The sequence below is a fragment of the Haliaeetus leucocephalus genome, unplaced genomic scaffold (assembly GCF_000737465.1).
Source record: "Haliaeetus leucocephalus isolate CR32 unplaced genomic scaffold, Haliaeetus_leucocephalus-4.0 Scaffold636, whole genome shotgun sequence".
NCBI lineage: Eukaryota > Metazoa > Chordata > Aves > Accipitriformes > Accipitridae > Haliaeetus > Haliaeetus leucocephalus.
In genome coordinates, this window is record NW_010973072.1 from 5271114 (window position 1) to 5286520 (window position 15407).

Here is a 15407-nt window from a genome sequence, read left to right on the forward strand (position 1 = left end):
CAGCTCTACTTCCCCTCAAGTCCCTCTCTTTACCAGAGGTATAGCAATGAAGAGGAGTGAAGGGATTGTAACTAAAATGCATTGTGAACTGAATATTCTCAGCTCTGGCTGTTCTGTGCTATCAGATAAACGTCTGGCCAGCACAGGAGTGAAAGACTGTGTTTGGTTAGGCCTCCAGCATGGAGACCCTTAGTCCATAAGGTCAGTTTTGGGTATGATTGGATGTGTGGTGCTTAACAGAGTATGTTTTGCTTCATTGACCTGAAGAGAGGATTGTTCGTAAGCAACGAACAGACTAGCTCAAAATTTATACCAGCTAGCACATGTGAGAGATGCTGACTTGACATCTTTGGGCTCTAGCTGTAATTCCGCACCCCCCAGTTTGGCCATCCAGCATACACGCTCTTCTCAACCAACTTTGACAGGGCTTCCTTGCTAATGGTCAGTCTTCAGTCACTGTTGAGATACTTGACAACAATGAATATTATTCTTGTCTGTGAAGCTATGTTTATTTTCTAGAACTCTCTTTCTTACATTGTGTAAAATTAATTTTGTATTGCACTCTGAACTACGTTATATTTTTTAAATAGTTAAATCATTTCCATTTTCCTGAGGAGTAAAACTGGAAATAGTGGAGCTTGACAGTCATTAATTTTATACTGTGGAATCTGTTTATTTTTTTCCCTGGCTTCTTTGTAGAAGTAGTCTTAAGTGGTGGCGCACAAGAGATAATTTTAGTAAATTACAGCAAAACAATTAGAGAATGAACTTAGTTTGCAAGCAGGCATTTTTACTGCTATTTTCTGGACTTCTTCATACCAAATAAAATGTTTGGTTTCTTAATTACAGATAATAAGACAAAGATTGAAGAAACTAATGATGAAACCAAAAAATGTGTTATATTTTATCATTTAGATACAGAAACAAATTAAATTCCTTCTTACACTACAAAAATTGCACTAAAACTGCTGTTACTTACAGTAGCTCTTAGTTCCATAAACATTGTATGTTTAAAAAGAAAGTTGACTAAAGTGGCTTAAAGTCTATGGTGAGATGGTTTAAACAGCATAGCTCAAGTCGAGCATGGCAAAACGTGCAGTGATGTGAACAACCTTTTAAAGGAAGTTGGTCTGCATTGATTTGGTGAGCTCTGAAGCTAAGGATGAGCTGAATGGAGTTCATAGAAGTAGTAAGACTTTACAGTGATGTTTTTACTTTGAATGGTTTGGTAGGAATGTACTTAGGCTGCATACAGAAAGAGTAAGGGAGCTGTTAAGTTAAGGGGAAACTCAGGTGTCCTCTACTGGGATTCCAGATTTCCTCTGCTGAATATTGGGAACTGTCTTGGATGCAAGGGCTTTCTTGCACTTTTATTAGGTAATCCAGACCTTTCTTGATAAAATAAGGACTGTAAGGACTAATGTCTGAGAGAGTCACTGTCCTGTCTAGCACAGCCAGCTGCATAGCAAAGAGTTATTCAACTGAGTAAAGCCAACATTTCATTAACCCATCAAATGTAAAAGCATGAGGAATGGAGAAAAGAAGTCCAAAGTAAAATAAACCTTTACAAGAAGATACCAGAGGACTATAGTGGAGGTGAAGAAAACATAGTTAGCCTTTACAAAATCTTGGTTAAACAAGACTGGATTGAACAAAATAAAATGTGGGAGGAGAAATATACTGATGTGATCTGTTTTATTGACATACTTGTATACAAACATCTTGACTATCATGGCTAATTGTAATAACTTAAATATTAAAAGTCCTAGCAAGAAAATATTACAAAACACTAGAATTAAGAACTCACTTTTTAAATTTTGATAAAGAAAACAACCAGAGTCAGCAAGACTCCTAATATTACAGGACATTAAAGAATAGCAATTAAGACTTTTTGCCCTGCACATTAGTATTTTGAATGATGCAAATTATAGTTCTGTGCTTCCTACCAAAGGTCTGTAGGCAACATGATTTCTCTTTGCAAATGTTAATTATTTTTCTTTAAAGAATGTGTGTACATGATTAAACCAAGCTTGCCCTTCTACCTACTTTTTAGAGAAGAACCATCCTTCTATTGGTGTATTATAGGAATGAAGCTCCCTCCCCCTTTACAGAAGATGGCACAATTCAGAAGAAGTTGTTTCAGAACGTACTCAGTTTAATTACAGGATCAGTGAACACAGCAATGTTTTCTTGGCAACAGGTAGAAAAGCTGGCAGTCCATCAGTTTCTCTGGAGCAGTTTCTTGGCATTATATTGCTGGATTTAGAAACTTGGATTTCATTTCTTATTTTGTTTTTCTGTTCCCCTGCTTCATTTCCTCTTTATCAGTTTTTTTCCTAGTGGTACATAAAAATAATGTGCTGCATTCTTTGTTATGAAGAAAGAATTAACTGAGTTGCTTTTTGAATTTGTAAAGTGGTAGGATGTGGTAAGAATTCTGCATATACACATGCATTATCCGATAATATATAAGGTAGCTAAATGAAGATCATGAACAGCTTAGAAGGAGAGGAAGCAGTTTAAAGGGCTAAGTGTTGAATGTTAAATTTATATAATTGCCATTGCTGAACTTATATATTAAAATGTATTACATGCGTGAGAAAAAGATCAGTTAGGTATGCAATGTAAAACTACTAGTACGTCACGCAAGAGAAGACCCTTAGGGTAGAAAGGCAGAGAACACCCGCCAACAGTACTTGTGACTTATGTTAGTGTTTAATCGCTCTTGCCTTACTGACTTACTGCCTGCCCCATAAAGTTCATTTCTATTGATCACTGCATATACTCAGTTGAATTTAATATTTGGAAAGATATGATATATTAAGAGCAGTATATTTCAGGGAAAATATGTTGTTCTCCTTCCCTTATCCCTTTGAGAGACTAAAGAAAACAAACAGCAGAAGTAACTGCTGACTGAAGAGAAATGTGTTGTAAGCCCTGTGTATAAATCTACACTTGATAGAAGAGCATAATTTTTCAAATTTTACAATTCAGATTGCTAGTTTTTTATACTTTAATATAGTCATACATAGAGAATATGAAGAATTAATTGACAGTCTGCATTAGATTCATGATGGAGCCATCTGAGCAAAGATGAGTCATAAAGAATGACATGCTCAATAGTAATTGATAGAACTTTTAGGAAATAATTTGTATACCTCTCTAGCATTAAAAATTGTCTTACTTTTGCTATATTCTTACCTTTGCTTTTAATGCTATCTGAAAATAGTTTTATCAGTAATTTGCTTTTCATAAATAAAAAGTTGTATTTTTTGCTTTGATACATTGTTATTTTTGTACAGCACATGGAAGCCATAAACAGACAAATTCTTCTTAAGAGCATGCCATGCTAACACTCTGGCCTTATAGTTTTAGTTCATTTTTGTAACTCTGTGTTCTATGCAAGCTCATTTCATCCAAGAGAAAAAATCATTGGAAATAGTTTCTTTTCTGTCTTGTTTTCCACTTATGCCATTGTACAACAGTAATTGAATATGGCTCCCATTACTAATTCACATCACGTACGTTATCACATCTGGTAACAGTTTCTCTTTCTACAGTTTCTAGTGTAGAATTGGACGGAGTACCCAGATAAGATAACTTTTTCAAAGTTTTTTGGTCTTAGGATATAATTTTGCCCCAGTGCTGAAGTAAAATATTTAAATTCCTATTTTGAGGTCTGCAAATCTGAAAGTAGGGCAAGACTTTATTAGGTTAAGATGTTATGCTGTGTTTTGTGAATGCAGAGCTTTAGAGTTGGTGGGGTTTTTTTGTTTGTTTGGGTTTTTTTATGAATTGTTAAACAGGCTTTCTGCACATCTGTACACTTCCATAAAAACAAAGCAAATTAAAATATTTTCAGATGTAATGAGGAACAGGACAAAAAGAGTTAACGATCAAATAGTACAGCTTCTGAAAAATGTTAAACTTCTCCTCTAAATGCTCATCACAGCAGTAGCCTAAATTTTAGGTTAAATTTTTGCATGGTGTTATGAAGTGTTTGTAAGACTTCGCAGTGTTTTTCACCAAGTCTGGAAATAATACATTAAAGTTTTCTTCCAGAAGTGTTGCTTGTGTATGTCTAGCTTTCACTTAAGTGACTTGAGCTTATCTCTAATAAATAAAGTTTGAGTAAGACTACTCCTGTATGAAACTTTTTTTTCTTTTTTTTTTTTAAGACAGGGATGACATAGATCTCTACCAATCCATTCTAGATCTTCTACCCAACTTTTGTATTCTGTACTTAGTTAGAAAAATAGTTAATAGAATTAGAGGATGTTTTACTCTTTCTGCAGAGACCTTCATTCTGGAGAAAGATTCTGTTTATGTGGTAAAGTACATAGCAAATATGAAATTCAATGCTTAGTATGCTGTGTCTTCAAATAGTTTACTGAATCAGGTTGGTATGACTTCAAGTCATTTCCTGAACTTGGGTGCTAAATTATGGAAATTCTTGGAAGCAAGACTCAGGTTCAGCTACTCACTTGCTCAAGTGTATCACTAGATCATGCCTCAAAAAAGGACTGTACTGAACCTTTAAGATATTTTTGTGTATTTTTTAAATTTGTAAATATCTAAATACAGTATCTAAATTTGATTTCAAAGGATTCTTGTATTTCTGAGAAACATAAACTGCAATGTTATTTCACTGGTTTTAGTTCTTTTTTGAGAACTCATTCTTTTGAGAGCTCAAAGAAGCCTTTTCTATTTAATACTACTCGTAGTATTTTTCTTGAACTTGTCAGCTTTGGAAATAATACTGAAGATGTGTCTTGGATTTGCTCTTTTCATCTTGTTTCTTCTTTTCCTCTTGACTGCATTCTTATACTACAGTTTATATAATGATAAATGTGAGAGTAACGCCTGGTGATTTTGACTCACTTCTGATGATAAATATGAGAGTAACCACTAGTGATTTTGACTCACTTCTGATTTCCTCTCAGAGCTTTCTGCTTTTATATTCAGGCTTAATCGCTGCTATTGTAAAAATATTTGTTGTCTTCATAAAAGTTCCCAAATGATTTTGACTATGACTTGGGTGTGTCCTGTTATTCATACATGTATAATGGACCCATAGACACACATTTTTTAATTAACTGCCAGTTAAGTACAAACCTACTTATTTTTGCAAACATTAAATATACTTTTATCCTGTCACACTCTGCCACACTTAAAATACCGTTTGAGGAATTTACTTGCATCTTTATTTAGATGTGCTAATCCTGGTAAAAGATACAAAAATATTTTTGGTAGCTAAACTGAATAGGTTCATATTTGTTCTACTTTTGCTAGCTTTAGTATCTAAATTTGCTGCATGAATATAAAATCTTTCCTGAAGTGCCCGGGATCTTCATGTTTCCAGATTTAAAGTACTTAGTAGAGTCCAGTCTTAGCAATTTCCTGTACTCTGAATCTAGAGTGAATATTCTGTTCCCACTTTCAAGTGTTAAGAAATAGTTTCTTGTTTCTTTTTAGGGACTTCATTTTATTTATTTCTTAGCAGAACTCTTACTTAATCACATCGCATTTACTATGACTTCTCAGTAGAGTGTATGATTCTTTTGCAGGGGTTATAAGTAATTTGCAGAGTACAGGCTTACTATTAGTCTGGTTATGTCACAATTTTCTGATATTAAATGTGAGAAAAAAAAGCTTTTTCTGAACTAGAGTCGTAGGCGTTTATAGCTTACTTTTGAGCCATGTAGTGTAGAAAGCAACTTACTTTGTTTCCAATTTTTCACATTGATTTTTTCCATCTGATTTATCTTTTTCGTATTCTTTTTCACATTTTGTTTTCTTTTAACTGGGTTGTATTATTGCCATTTACAGTATCAACCCACATAAGAGTGAGAAATAGAGGACAGAAACAAAAAGTAAGAATAAACAACTTATAGTCTTAATAATTCTTAATCAGCTACTGCTTTTGATACTTCAAACATGGTGATAATTAATGTGGAAAGCTCTGGAAGCCTTAGTAAGCTAGCTTGATCATCTGAAGAATGCCAGTACTTATTAGGGAAAGTTCATGATTCATACTCAAGGATTAAGCCAAGAGAATCTTGTGACCTAAGCAGCCTGGCTCTCCAGTGGTAAAAATGGGATTTTCTTATCTTCAGAAAAATAATAATTGAGACAGAGAGCAGGGATGGAAGCAGACAGTATACATTTGATTTAAGAGCTAGCAATACTCAGTGTGTAGGGAAATGGCTGTTTTGGAAAAATTTTGGTATCATGATAGAAATGTAAAGTTAAACTACAGTATATGAAGTATTCTGCAGAGATGAATCAGAGCATGCCTGAGAAACAGTAAAGATGAGAATTGTAACATGAAATGTTAGGTCTTTTATCTTCAATGTTGAGTTATCCTTAAGAAATTTTTAGTCATTTGCCTGATATTCAGGCAATTGCTCTTCCCTGGGTATTAATCACTTAAAACCAAACACATGAACGTGTGTCACATTATGGTAGGTAGTCAGTGCTAGAAGACTGGATGCAAGATTTAGAATGATGACATGAAATCTAATCCTATCCCTAATAGTAAACAACTTCAATACTTCAATACTTCAATTTCTCCATTTCTACAACTGGGATAATAACTTAACTTTTGATTTATTTGTTTAGAATCTTGAAAAAAAGGCCTTTGAAATATGAACAATAAAGCATACAATGCACGAGGGAGCATTGCGAACCATCTCCCTGACTGAGAAAGTCACATGAACACATGCTTATCCTTTTGGAGAGCTCATTGACATAAACAATCTTGGTTATATTTAGATATACATTTAGATGCCTTGCTACCTCTATCCTTCTCTCTTCATCCTTATTTTAGTGCTCTATCTAACTATATTTCACAAATTGGAAGGGAAAATAAGATACAAAAGCTCTAACCATCATCGCTTTTTAATTGGAATCTGCATTCACAAGCATGAGAAAAGTAAAACACTACTGGTTCAGTGTAACTCCTGTCTTTTTATATTGCTTTCATTTCCTTTCAAGAATCGATGAATATCAGCAGGCAAAAATGTAATCATATAAAACTGATGATCCTGTTGGTTTCTTTAAAAACCATGCAGTCAAATTCCTTAGCTTTCACAATGTAGAAATCTCTGGCGTGCATTGAGAGAAGTTTCAGTGGCAGCTTTTGTGGGAGCTGCTTAGGTAGGGTAAGAGCAAACTCCTTTCTGTGCAACCTTTTGTACTGGCTTTTGTGTTGTACAAATCAATTATAAGAGAATGATGCTGTAAGGGACATATGCAGGCAAGCTACTCATTTTTAGTAACATCAGTGGTTTGGTTTGAGTTCTGTGGAGGAAATCAGACATTTAAAGCTTCTTGCAAGAAGCTGATTTGTAGGGAAGAATTTAACATCATTACACTCCTGTGCTCAGTTGCAACATCTCAAATTCATGTTTATTCATACTTTCCTTTGTGATCCTGTTGAGTTGCAGTTGAAATAAAACAAATTATACAATGAAAAAGTATAAACCATAGCAGTACATAAAGCAAATTCCATCAGCGCTGCCAGAATCTTTTCTCAAGTAACAGAGTAGTTTAAAATCTTTTGTAAAATATTTTGGTGTATATAAATTTTAATTTGCTTTTGTGATGTTTGGAGAAAAAGTAGACAAATTGCATTAAGGAGGTAAATTTCTATATAGTAATACTTCAGATAATACAATTTCTGTACAATAATGCTTCAGTTTCAGAAATTGCAGTCTAAATCTTTTAAGATTTTTCTTAAATTTCAGTAGTGCACCAGCCCTTGGCAAGAAGTAGAAGTAGACCTTCAGAGACACATTCTGGACACTCCTTTTGTCCTCCTTAGTGAAAAAAGGATAGACAAATGCTCTATCAGGACAGCAGTAGTTCTCTGTAATATAAATCTGAAATTACAGGATTGCTGTTGTACATGGTAACACTGTACAGCAGTCCTTGCCCAGCAGTGATGTTCTTATTTTTACAAATATTGCCACTTCTATTAGCAGTCAGGAATTTTCATTTCTTCTCATTATAATCACATAAACTTAAAAGTGAGATTTAAGATAGCAAGAGATTTCTTTCTCTTTTATGTGTATAATGAACACTTCTACATATACAGCATTGTTATTGTATTTTCAAAAGGAAGACAAAGCAAAAAAGACAATTATATCCCAAACTACATGGAAATCATGATGACTAACCTGCCTAGCTCGATTTGTATCTGGGACATAACCAAAGTTTTGTTAACAGGTTTGCTAAATTTTGTTTACTACTTTTGACAAATGGGGAAAAAAAACCCCCAAAACAAAACAAAACCAAACCAAACCAGAAAAGAGCTATTATTCTACAACCTCTTTCACCTGCCAGGACAAGATAACCTTCTGTTGTGGTAAAAATGAGGACCTAAAGCTGTAACATGTTTTTGGGTAAATGCTTTTAAGAAACTATCAACAATTTAAATGGTAAGTTTAAAGTGATAGTTCCTGTTGTTAAACTTGGCCTTCTTTCTATGCAGTGATTATTTCATGTATAAATTGAAAATTGGTAGGTCTTTAGATCTTGTTTTTTAAGGTACATATTTTAAAAGTATTCTCCAGCTGAACTTGTAATTCTGACTTCCCTGATTCTCATTCTGAATTAATGTTTAACATTTACATTTTCCAATCTATAATTATGCCTAAGTTGTTAGCTTTCAGTCCACACTTTATTATTTGCTGATGTGATACTATATAGGAAAATGCATTTAAAGTGTTATACTAAAAAGACTCCTTTATGTGAAATTTCACTTCTAATTACTTTTACTTCATTCCTGCATGTAACTTGCAACTGAGTGTGGCATAGATGTAGTTTTCACACATACTGAAATGAGAGCTGACATTCAAACATGTCTGAGAACATGAAGAGCTAAACTAAGTGCAAGCAGGCACTGGGTAACTCCCTTGCCCAGCCCTACCAGGGTTTGTTGGTTCTGATGTGCAGAACCTGTCACGGGATTCATTTAAGTAGGGAAGAAAAAGGACTGCTGCAGTGGTACAAACCATGCAATGTTTGCAAGTGGGGACTAGTGTGTTCCAGTTAGTAACTTTTTGTTTTTTCTTTATGCCATATACCGTAAAAGATTTGACACCATACCCCAGCATCTATCCAGTCACCTACCCCTTGAGAGAGTCTATTCTATTATTTTTTGAAAAGCCTATGATGTGCTAGCACAGTTAAATTGTGGTGAGAAAAACATAAAGAAAATGCATCTCTGCCAATCCCTAACACTCTTACTTACTGTTTTCTGGAGGAAATTAGTATTTTAGTTACCGATCAGAAATACCTGTTGAAGGAAAAAACAGCAAGGAAATGTCACTTAGTGAGCAGGAAGAATGTATAAATGTAATATATTTTAAAGTGACAGTTTTAAGAAAATAAAAAGCATTTTTTGTTTCAAATGTCTATGTATAATTGATGAAAATATTCTTTATTTGTAACCTGTATTTATATTTTGGTCCATCTTTGATTTCTTCATGCTAGAAATAATGTCATTGCATTGCAAAGTAGAGGGCTTCTTTTAGGAAAAATGCAATATTCTTAGTGCTAAAAATTATATCTTTGCTATGATTAACTAAAGATGCCTCATTTATTAGCATTTATTCTGGTAATCAGTATAAATAAGAGAGGACATCTGCCCTGGAGAAAAGTGGACCCTATAACATTTGTGAAGATTAAAGTCTTTCAAAAATCTATACAGTTTGTATTGGAAAAATATTTGATACACATTTTATTTTCATATCAAAGTTAGACCCAGTGTGAATATCTAAAACTCATATACATAATCCTGACATTTGTACGGACATAAATTATCTCAGTTTTCAACATAGCTTTGAATAACAGACTAGAATATTTTACCCATAAGAAAAGCAATAAGCAAAAGAAAGACTGTGACAAAATTTAGATCTTTCAATTCCCATAAACATTGTAAAAATTAGCAAAATATATTTATATTCATTTTCTGCTGAGTAAAAAGAATTAAAAAATCCTCAGTTCTACACAGCATTGTATTCAGGAAGTCCAATTCCTGTACAGAGTCCCATCAATTTAATTACATTCACTGCAGATTATAGATGTACTTGCAGAAGCACAGTTTGCACAGGGAAGAATAATACACTTGTATACCAGAAATAAAAACTACTTCTACAATGTTATACAAATTCGGGATTTAGATTTTGGATAGCAAGCCAAAGCCACCTCTATACTTAAGGCAAGATTTTGACTTTTTGTAGTAAATACCACTCGTGGATATGGAAATCAATCAACAGAGGCTTACAAATTAGGAATAATGCCAGATAAGATTAAACTATTAGATGTAAAGAACAGAGTTATAAAATTATTCACAAAATTATATCACCTGAAACAGGAAAACAGTTTACTTGGCTTTATTTAAAGTAAATATAATTTAAATTTTTGCTGTGACGTGGATTGTTTGCATGCAAAATTTCTCACAGTGAAAGACTGACTGAAAGACAAACTCTAGAAGATTGACAAGAAAGAGCTCTATAAAAATGCAATAAAAGCCGAGTTTATACCCTTTTTTTTTTTTTATAGCTTCAAAGAGGAATTAGGTTTATCAATTATTAAGTCCCTCAAGCAAGGAAAATTGGTTTTCTTCTCAAAAAAGAAAGTAAAAAGAAGGCATAATATAATATTTAGGAATATTTACTTACCCACAAATACATAAATGTAATAACTCTCATTTATTTTTTTTTTAGCATTCAGGTTCAATACTTAAGATTTAATATCTGAAGATGTGAGGTTCAACATACATTACTGTGATATAGCCATGTGTGTTTTCAATTATCTACATACTGGCAGCACAAACCATATTTCAAATAATTTTTTTTTTTTTACTTCTGATTTTGCATGCCTCAATTTTTGAAATGTATTTTCAAATATTTTGAACATTGACAACTCCCTACTGGTGTGAGCTGCAACTGGAAACTGCCCCAGAAGCAGATTCCTTTTACACTCCAGAGTAAAAGAAAGTAAAAGACTTCAGAGTGAGTGGAGAAGAGAGAAGTTCAGTGGAAGATGCTTTTAGCCAAATATTTCTTTTACAAACATAATCTCTTTCCAAATAGTTTGTAAGTAGAATATGAACTCCATTGCTATAAAACCCTAAAAGTTATACATTGGAATCGTTATCTTAAGTTACTTCGTTCCCTGCCCCTTTATGAGTAATGCCACTATCTGTAACTCAAAATAATAGAGGATGTCTTCATAATAGGAAATGGGCTGAACAACTCAGTTTTATAAATACCTGGAATATGGAGATTATTTTAAAAACAATGCTGCATTTTGCTGAGTTTTTAACTTACAGTGTTTATTTTGGTGACCTTTAAAATTTTCATGTAAGTAACTGAAACTCAGTCTTTATCAACATTTTAGGAATGTGGCATATGGACTCTGTAAATTCCACCAGTGCCCTTAAATTCCACAAACAGAGTGGGGTTCCAGAGTACTCTGCAGATATCTAGCAGCTAGCTTGTATCAGAGAATAACAATTTGCTATATCTTTTCTAAATGTAAGTAACTTGGGCATTTCTGTCAGTATAGTAGTAGTTTATTTGAAAAATCTCTTTCTAATATGTTTTAATTAGGAGATACCTTTTTTTCCCAACTATAAGTCATTTTTTAGGTATTGATCTAATAATCCATGTCTACATAGCTCTGACATAAGGTCGAAATGAATTTTTCAGCTTGGAGCAAACTTCATTGCTAACTAAATCAAACCTTCCCACAAACAGAGCTGATAGCAGAACCGCTGACAACACGTCCATAACTATTTCACTAAAAGCTGACATAGATATAACAATGATACTTAAAATCATATGGTTATTTAAAAGACTATTATTTTCAGAGTGTAAATATTTTTTGCAGTGAAATAAATGTAAAGTCTCTCCAGGAAATTGTTATAATGCTGATTTTCTTTAAACAGTGAGAGAGATTTCTGCAGTATTTGTATACTCCTATACATGATTAATGGTGTCAGTGCTGTCTTTTTTATTAGCATGTCTTTCCTATGGTATTTATGACATTAGAGGATTAATAGTACTGGCTGCAGTCAAATCTAGTGTAGAGAGGCACTATGCAGGCTGCTTCTATGTATTTTAACTAGACCATTACATTTTGGGACAGATTCTTAGCCTAATGACAGTTTGCTCAGATTAACATATACAAAGTGGCCAAGCAGGTTAAAAGTCTAACACCAAATGGAGTAATAATCTCATTTGGCACTCATCTGCATTTTCTTCAGGCAAAAGCCTCTGCAAATGTAGATGGTAGCTACCTGACCATACGTTGTTGTTGATGATGGTGGGGACAGAAAAGACCCTGCTCCAGCACTAAGCATGCTATGTTCCCTGTAGACCTTTGACACACAAAAAGAAAGACTTCTCTAGTAAATCCTTCAAAGATTTCATATTGTAATTTGTCCATGCTGGTAAAGACTTCAGGAGTTCTGATAGAATTGCGTATGTGTAAGTATTGTTTTGGTGAATAAGTGGTTATCACAATTTAATCAAGCCAGTGAAGGTTTTGCCAGATAACTTCAATCCAAGTATTAAAAGACCATTTAATGCCGAACAGTAGCAAACTGTAACCAAGTAGTTTTCTGTCACTAGCCATTAGTGATTCATTTAGGGCATTGTTTAAGGTGGCTGGACTGAATATGTGCTTTTTACATTATTCACTATACTCAAGTAGTTACTTTAAGGATAAACGTTATGCTACAGAGAAAATCCATGCTTGGGTTGGGGGTAAGAGTTATATTTTTAATGGGCATGTATAAAGAGACTAAATATATATTTGTGTAATTGAAACATGGAATCAAGTATTTATTGTGCACAATGTGAACTAATGCCTACAAATAATACTCCTGAATGTAAGTTTTAAGAAGAAAGTATAGTTGTCCTAGATGGTTTCTGGATTATGCTAGCCATAATGTGCTTCAGCCTAAAGCAAGTACCTGAAAAGTGTCTCCAGGATAATATGTCACAATATCTCTTTATTCAGTCCAGCTACTGGAATAATGTGAAAATAATTTTTTAGTTATCAGGGAGTGTGCTATTTTATAATTAAGAAAGTTCCTAATAGTGCATTAACAGTCTCATTCTTGCATAATGTTCCAGCCCCCACCCCAGACAATGATCAGTATGAAGGGATATACAGCTATACTACACTTTGCCCTCATGCAAAACACATTCTGATTAGAGCGGCAAATCCTGATGCAGCAAAGGTACCTATTTAAGATGATGACCTGAACATATGGCTTGTGGTTAATTTGTTGTACCCTCTCCTCCTAAACCAGCAGGAGTATTCCAGAAGAATGAATACACAGAAATTGCCAGTAGTAATATCCAGAAGGCCATCGTCCTCATTTATTCAATGTGTTAATCCAGCTGTCAGAATCTAACTCTATTCCAGAGATATCTTCATCTGGGACAGGCACCAGCCATTTTTATCAAACAGCATTTACAGTCTCCAATGTATAATCGCTGCATTTAATAAGAGAGGGAACCTTGCTTGTTCAGCACAGTTGTACGATTTGGGATTTTTATTTTATGAATATAGCAAAAATTTTAATTTTGGTAAATAATTTGGCATGAAAAGGTTAGCATGAATATTTCCTTTGTTTCCGCACTAGTTTCTCACACTTTAGAGTTACTAATACTCCCAATTCCACATGAACCTTGACCAAAATCTCTCGTGCTTCATGTTCTTTCGTGTCATTAGTACCAACTTTTTGCTATGTTGAAACCATAAATCAGCTCAGGCACACTAAATGTGTTAAAGGGAATTTGGTCTGGGTTTCCAGTTGATTTAAAAGCAAAACCTATTGAAATCAAGACTTTTTTCCATGGATGGAGATTTCTTTTTGAGTATTTCATGCTGATCTATGCGACATAATTTACGTAAGTGATTTTTAGGGTACAGTACAGAAATAGGGACTTGGAACAAAATGTTCTGTCAAAAGAACATTTTGCTGTGTTCCATTATAAACAAAATGGTCTCTTACAAATGTAGTTGTTTGAAGACATGCTAAACTTATGGTTGTGCAGATCATTTTCAGATTTCAAAATGGATCTACCCCTAGTAGAGATGTTAGGTGACAGAGATACCTATTTCTGCATTCTTTGATTTTCAGTAGGGCTTCTCTAAATAAGGAAATTCAATAGTTTAATTATAACTTTATACTACAAGGGTTTTTACAACATATTTCATGCACACTTTTTTACTCCATAAGGTTTTATCAATATGACTGTAATGACAAATATATTACTGCCAGTAATTTTCTTTAAGTAGAAAATTACTAAGTAAAACTGTGTTTTGTCATTTAGACTTTATTTTTGATCATGTTAGTTCTTTGCAAGTCAAACATCTAGTTGCTTTATTTTTTATGTGCTATTAGGCTTGTCTAGTACAATTTAGAATGTGTTCATAGGATTACAGAGCCATGGGAGTGGCAGTGGGGACTCTGGAGCGCAGGTAGTTTTTTCATCAATCCTTCTGGTCAAAGGGAAGAGGTTTGAAAGGGCCAGTCAAATCTGATGAATCAACAAACGGTTACAGGACTGGTGCCAGAGCCAGGGGTTCGGCTACTTAGACCATGGGACTTGCTTTGAGAAACCTGGTCTGCTGAGGGCTGATGGGGTTAGAGAAGGGGAATAGCATCTTCAGTCATAGGTTTGCCAAGCTGGTGAAGAGGGCTTTAAACTAAAGTTGCCGGGCAAGGGGACCCTCAGCCCATCCCACTCCTACCAGTTTGATGCTAGTGCCAGCAATACATGCCCAGAGCCTGGAGAGGGATCACAGGTCAGCAGGGGAGCGCCTGAAGAGCAGCACAAAGGAATTCCAGCCACTCCAGCCAGTAAGTCAGCTTCATCGGGGGCCCGACTTAAATGCCTCTATGCAAATGCACGTCGCATTAGGGAATAAACAAGAGGGGTTAGAGATGTGCACACAACTGCAGGGCTGTGATCTTACTGGTATCACAGAGATGTGGTGGGATGGCTCCTATGACTGGAGCATTGGAATGGAAGGATACAGGCTCTTTAGAAAGGACAGGCAGGGGAGATGAGGAGGGGGGGTATCACCCTCTATGTCAATGACCAGCTGGAGTGCATGGAGCTCTGCCTGGGGATGGATGGGGAGCCGACTGAGACCTTATGGGTCAGGATTAAAGGGAGGGCAGGGACAGGTGACATTATAGTGGGGGTCTGCTACAGGCCACCCAACCAGGAGGACCAAGCGGATGAGGCCCTCCATAGACAGATAGGAGCAGCCTCACGTTCATGAGCCCTGGTCCTCGTGGGGTACTTCAACCACCCTGATATCTTTTGGTGGGACAACACAGCAGGGCATAAGCAATCCAGGAGGTTCCTGGA

At 34.9% G+C, this 15407-nt stretch overlaps 2 long non-coding RNA genes across 2 annotated transcripts in view; both read right to left on the reverse strand.

Annotated features, from left to right (window-relative positions):
• Nucleotides 1-3589: 3589 nt before the first annotated feature.
• The window catches only part of LOC104838625, a 24658-nt gene continuing 12840 nt past the window's right edge, over nt 3590-15407 (reverse strand). The window contains exon 3 of the long non-coding RNA XR_775086.1: nt 3590-3600. This is a non-coding gene — a long non-coding RNA (uncharacterized LOC104838625). The remainder of the gene's footprint in view (nt 3601-15407) is intronic.
• On the reverse strand, nt 3791-9302 carry LOC104838624. Its single transcript, XR_775085.1, has 2 exons — nt 9257-9302; nt 3791-7820 (listed from the first exon to the last, which is right to left on the reverse strand). It is a non-coding gene; the product is annotated as an uncharacterized LOC104838624 (long non-coding RNA).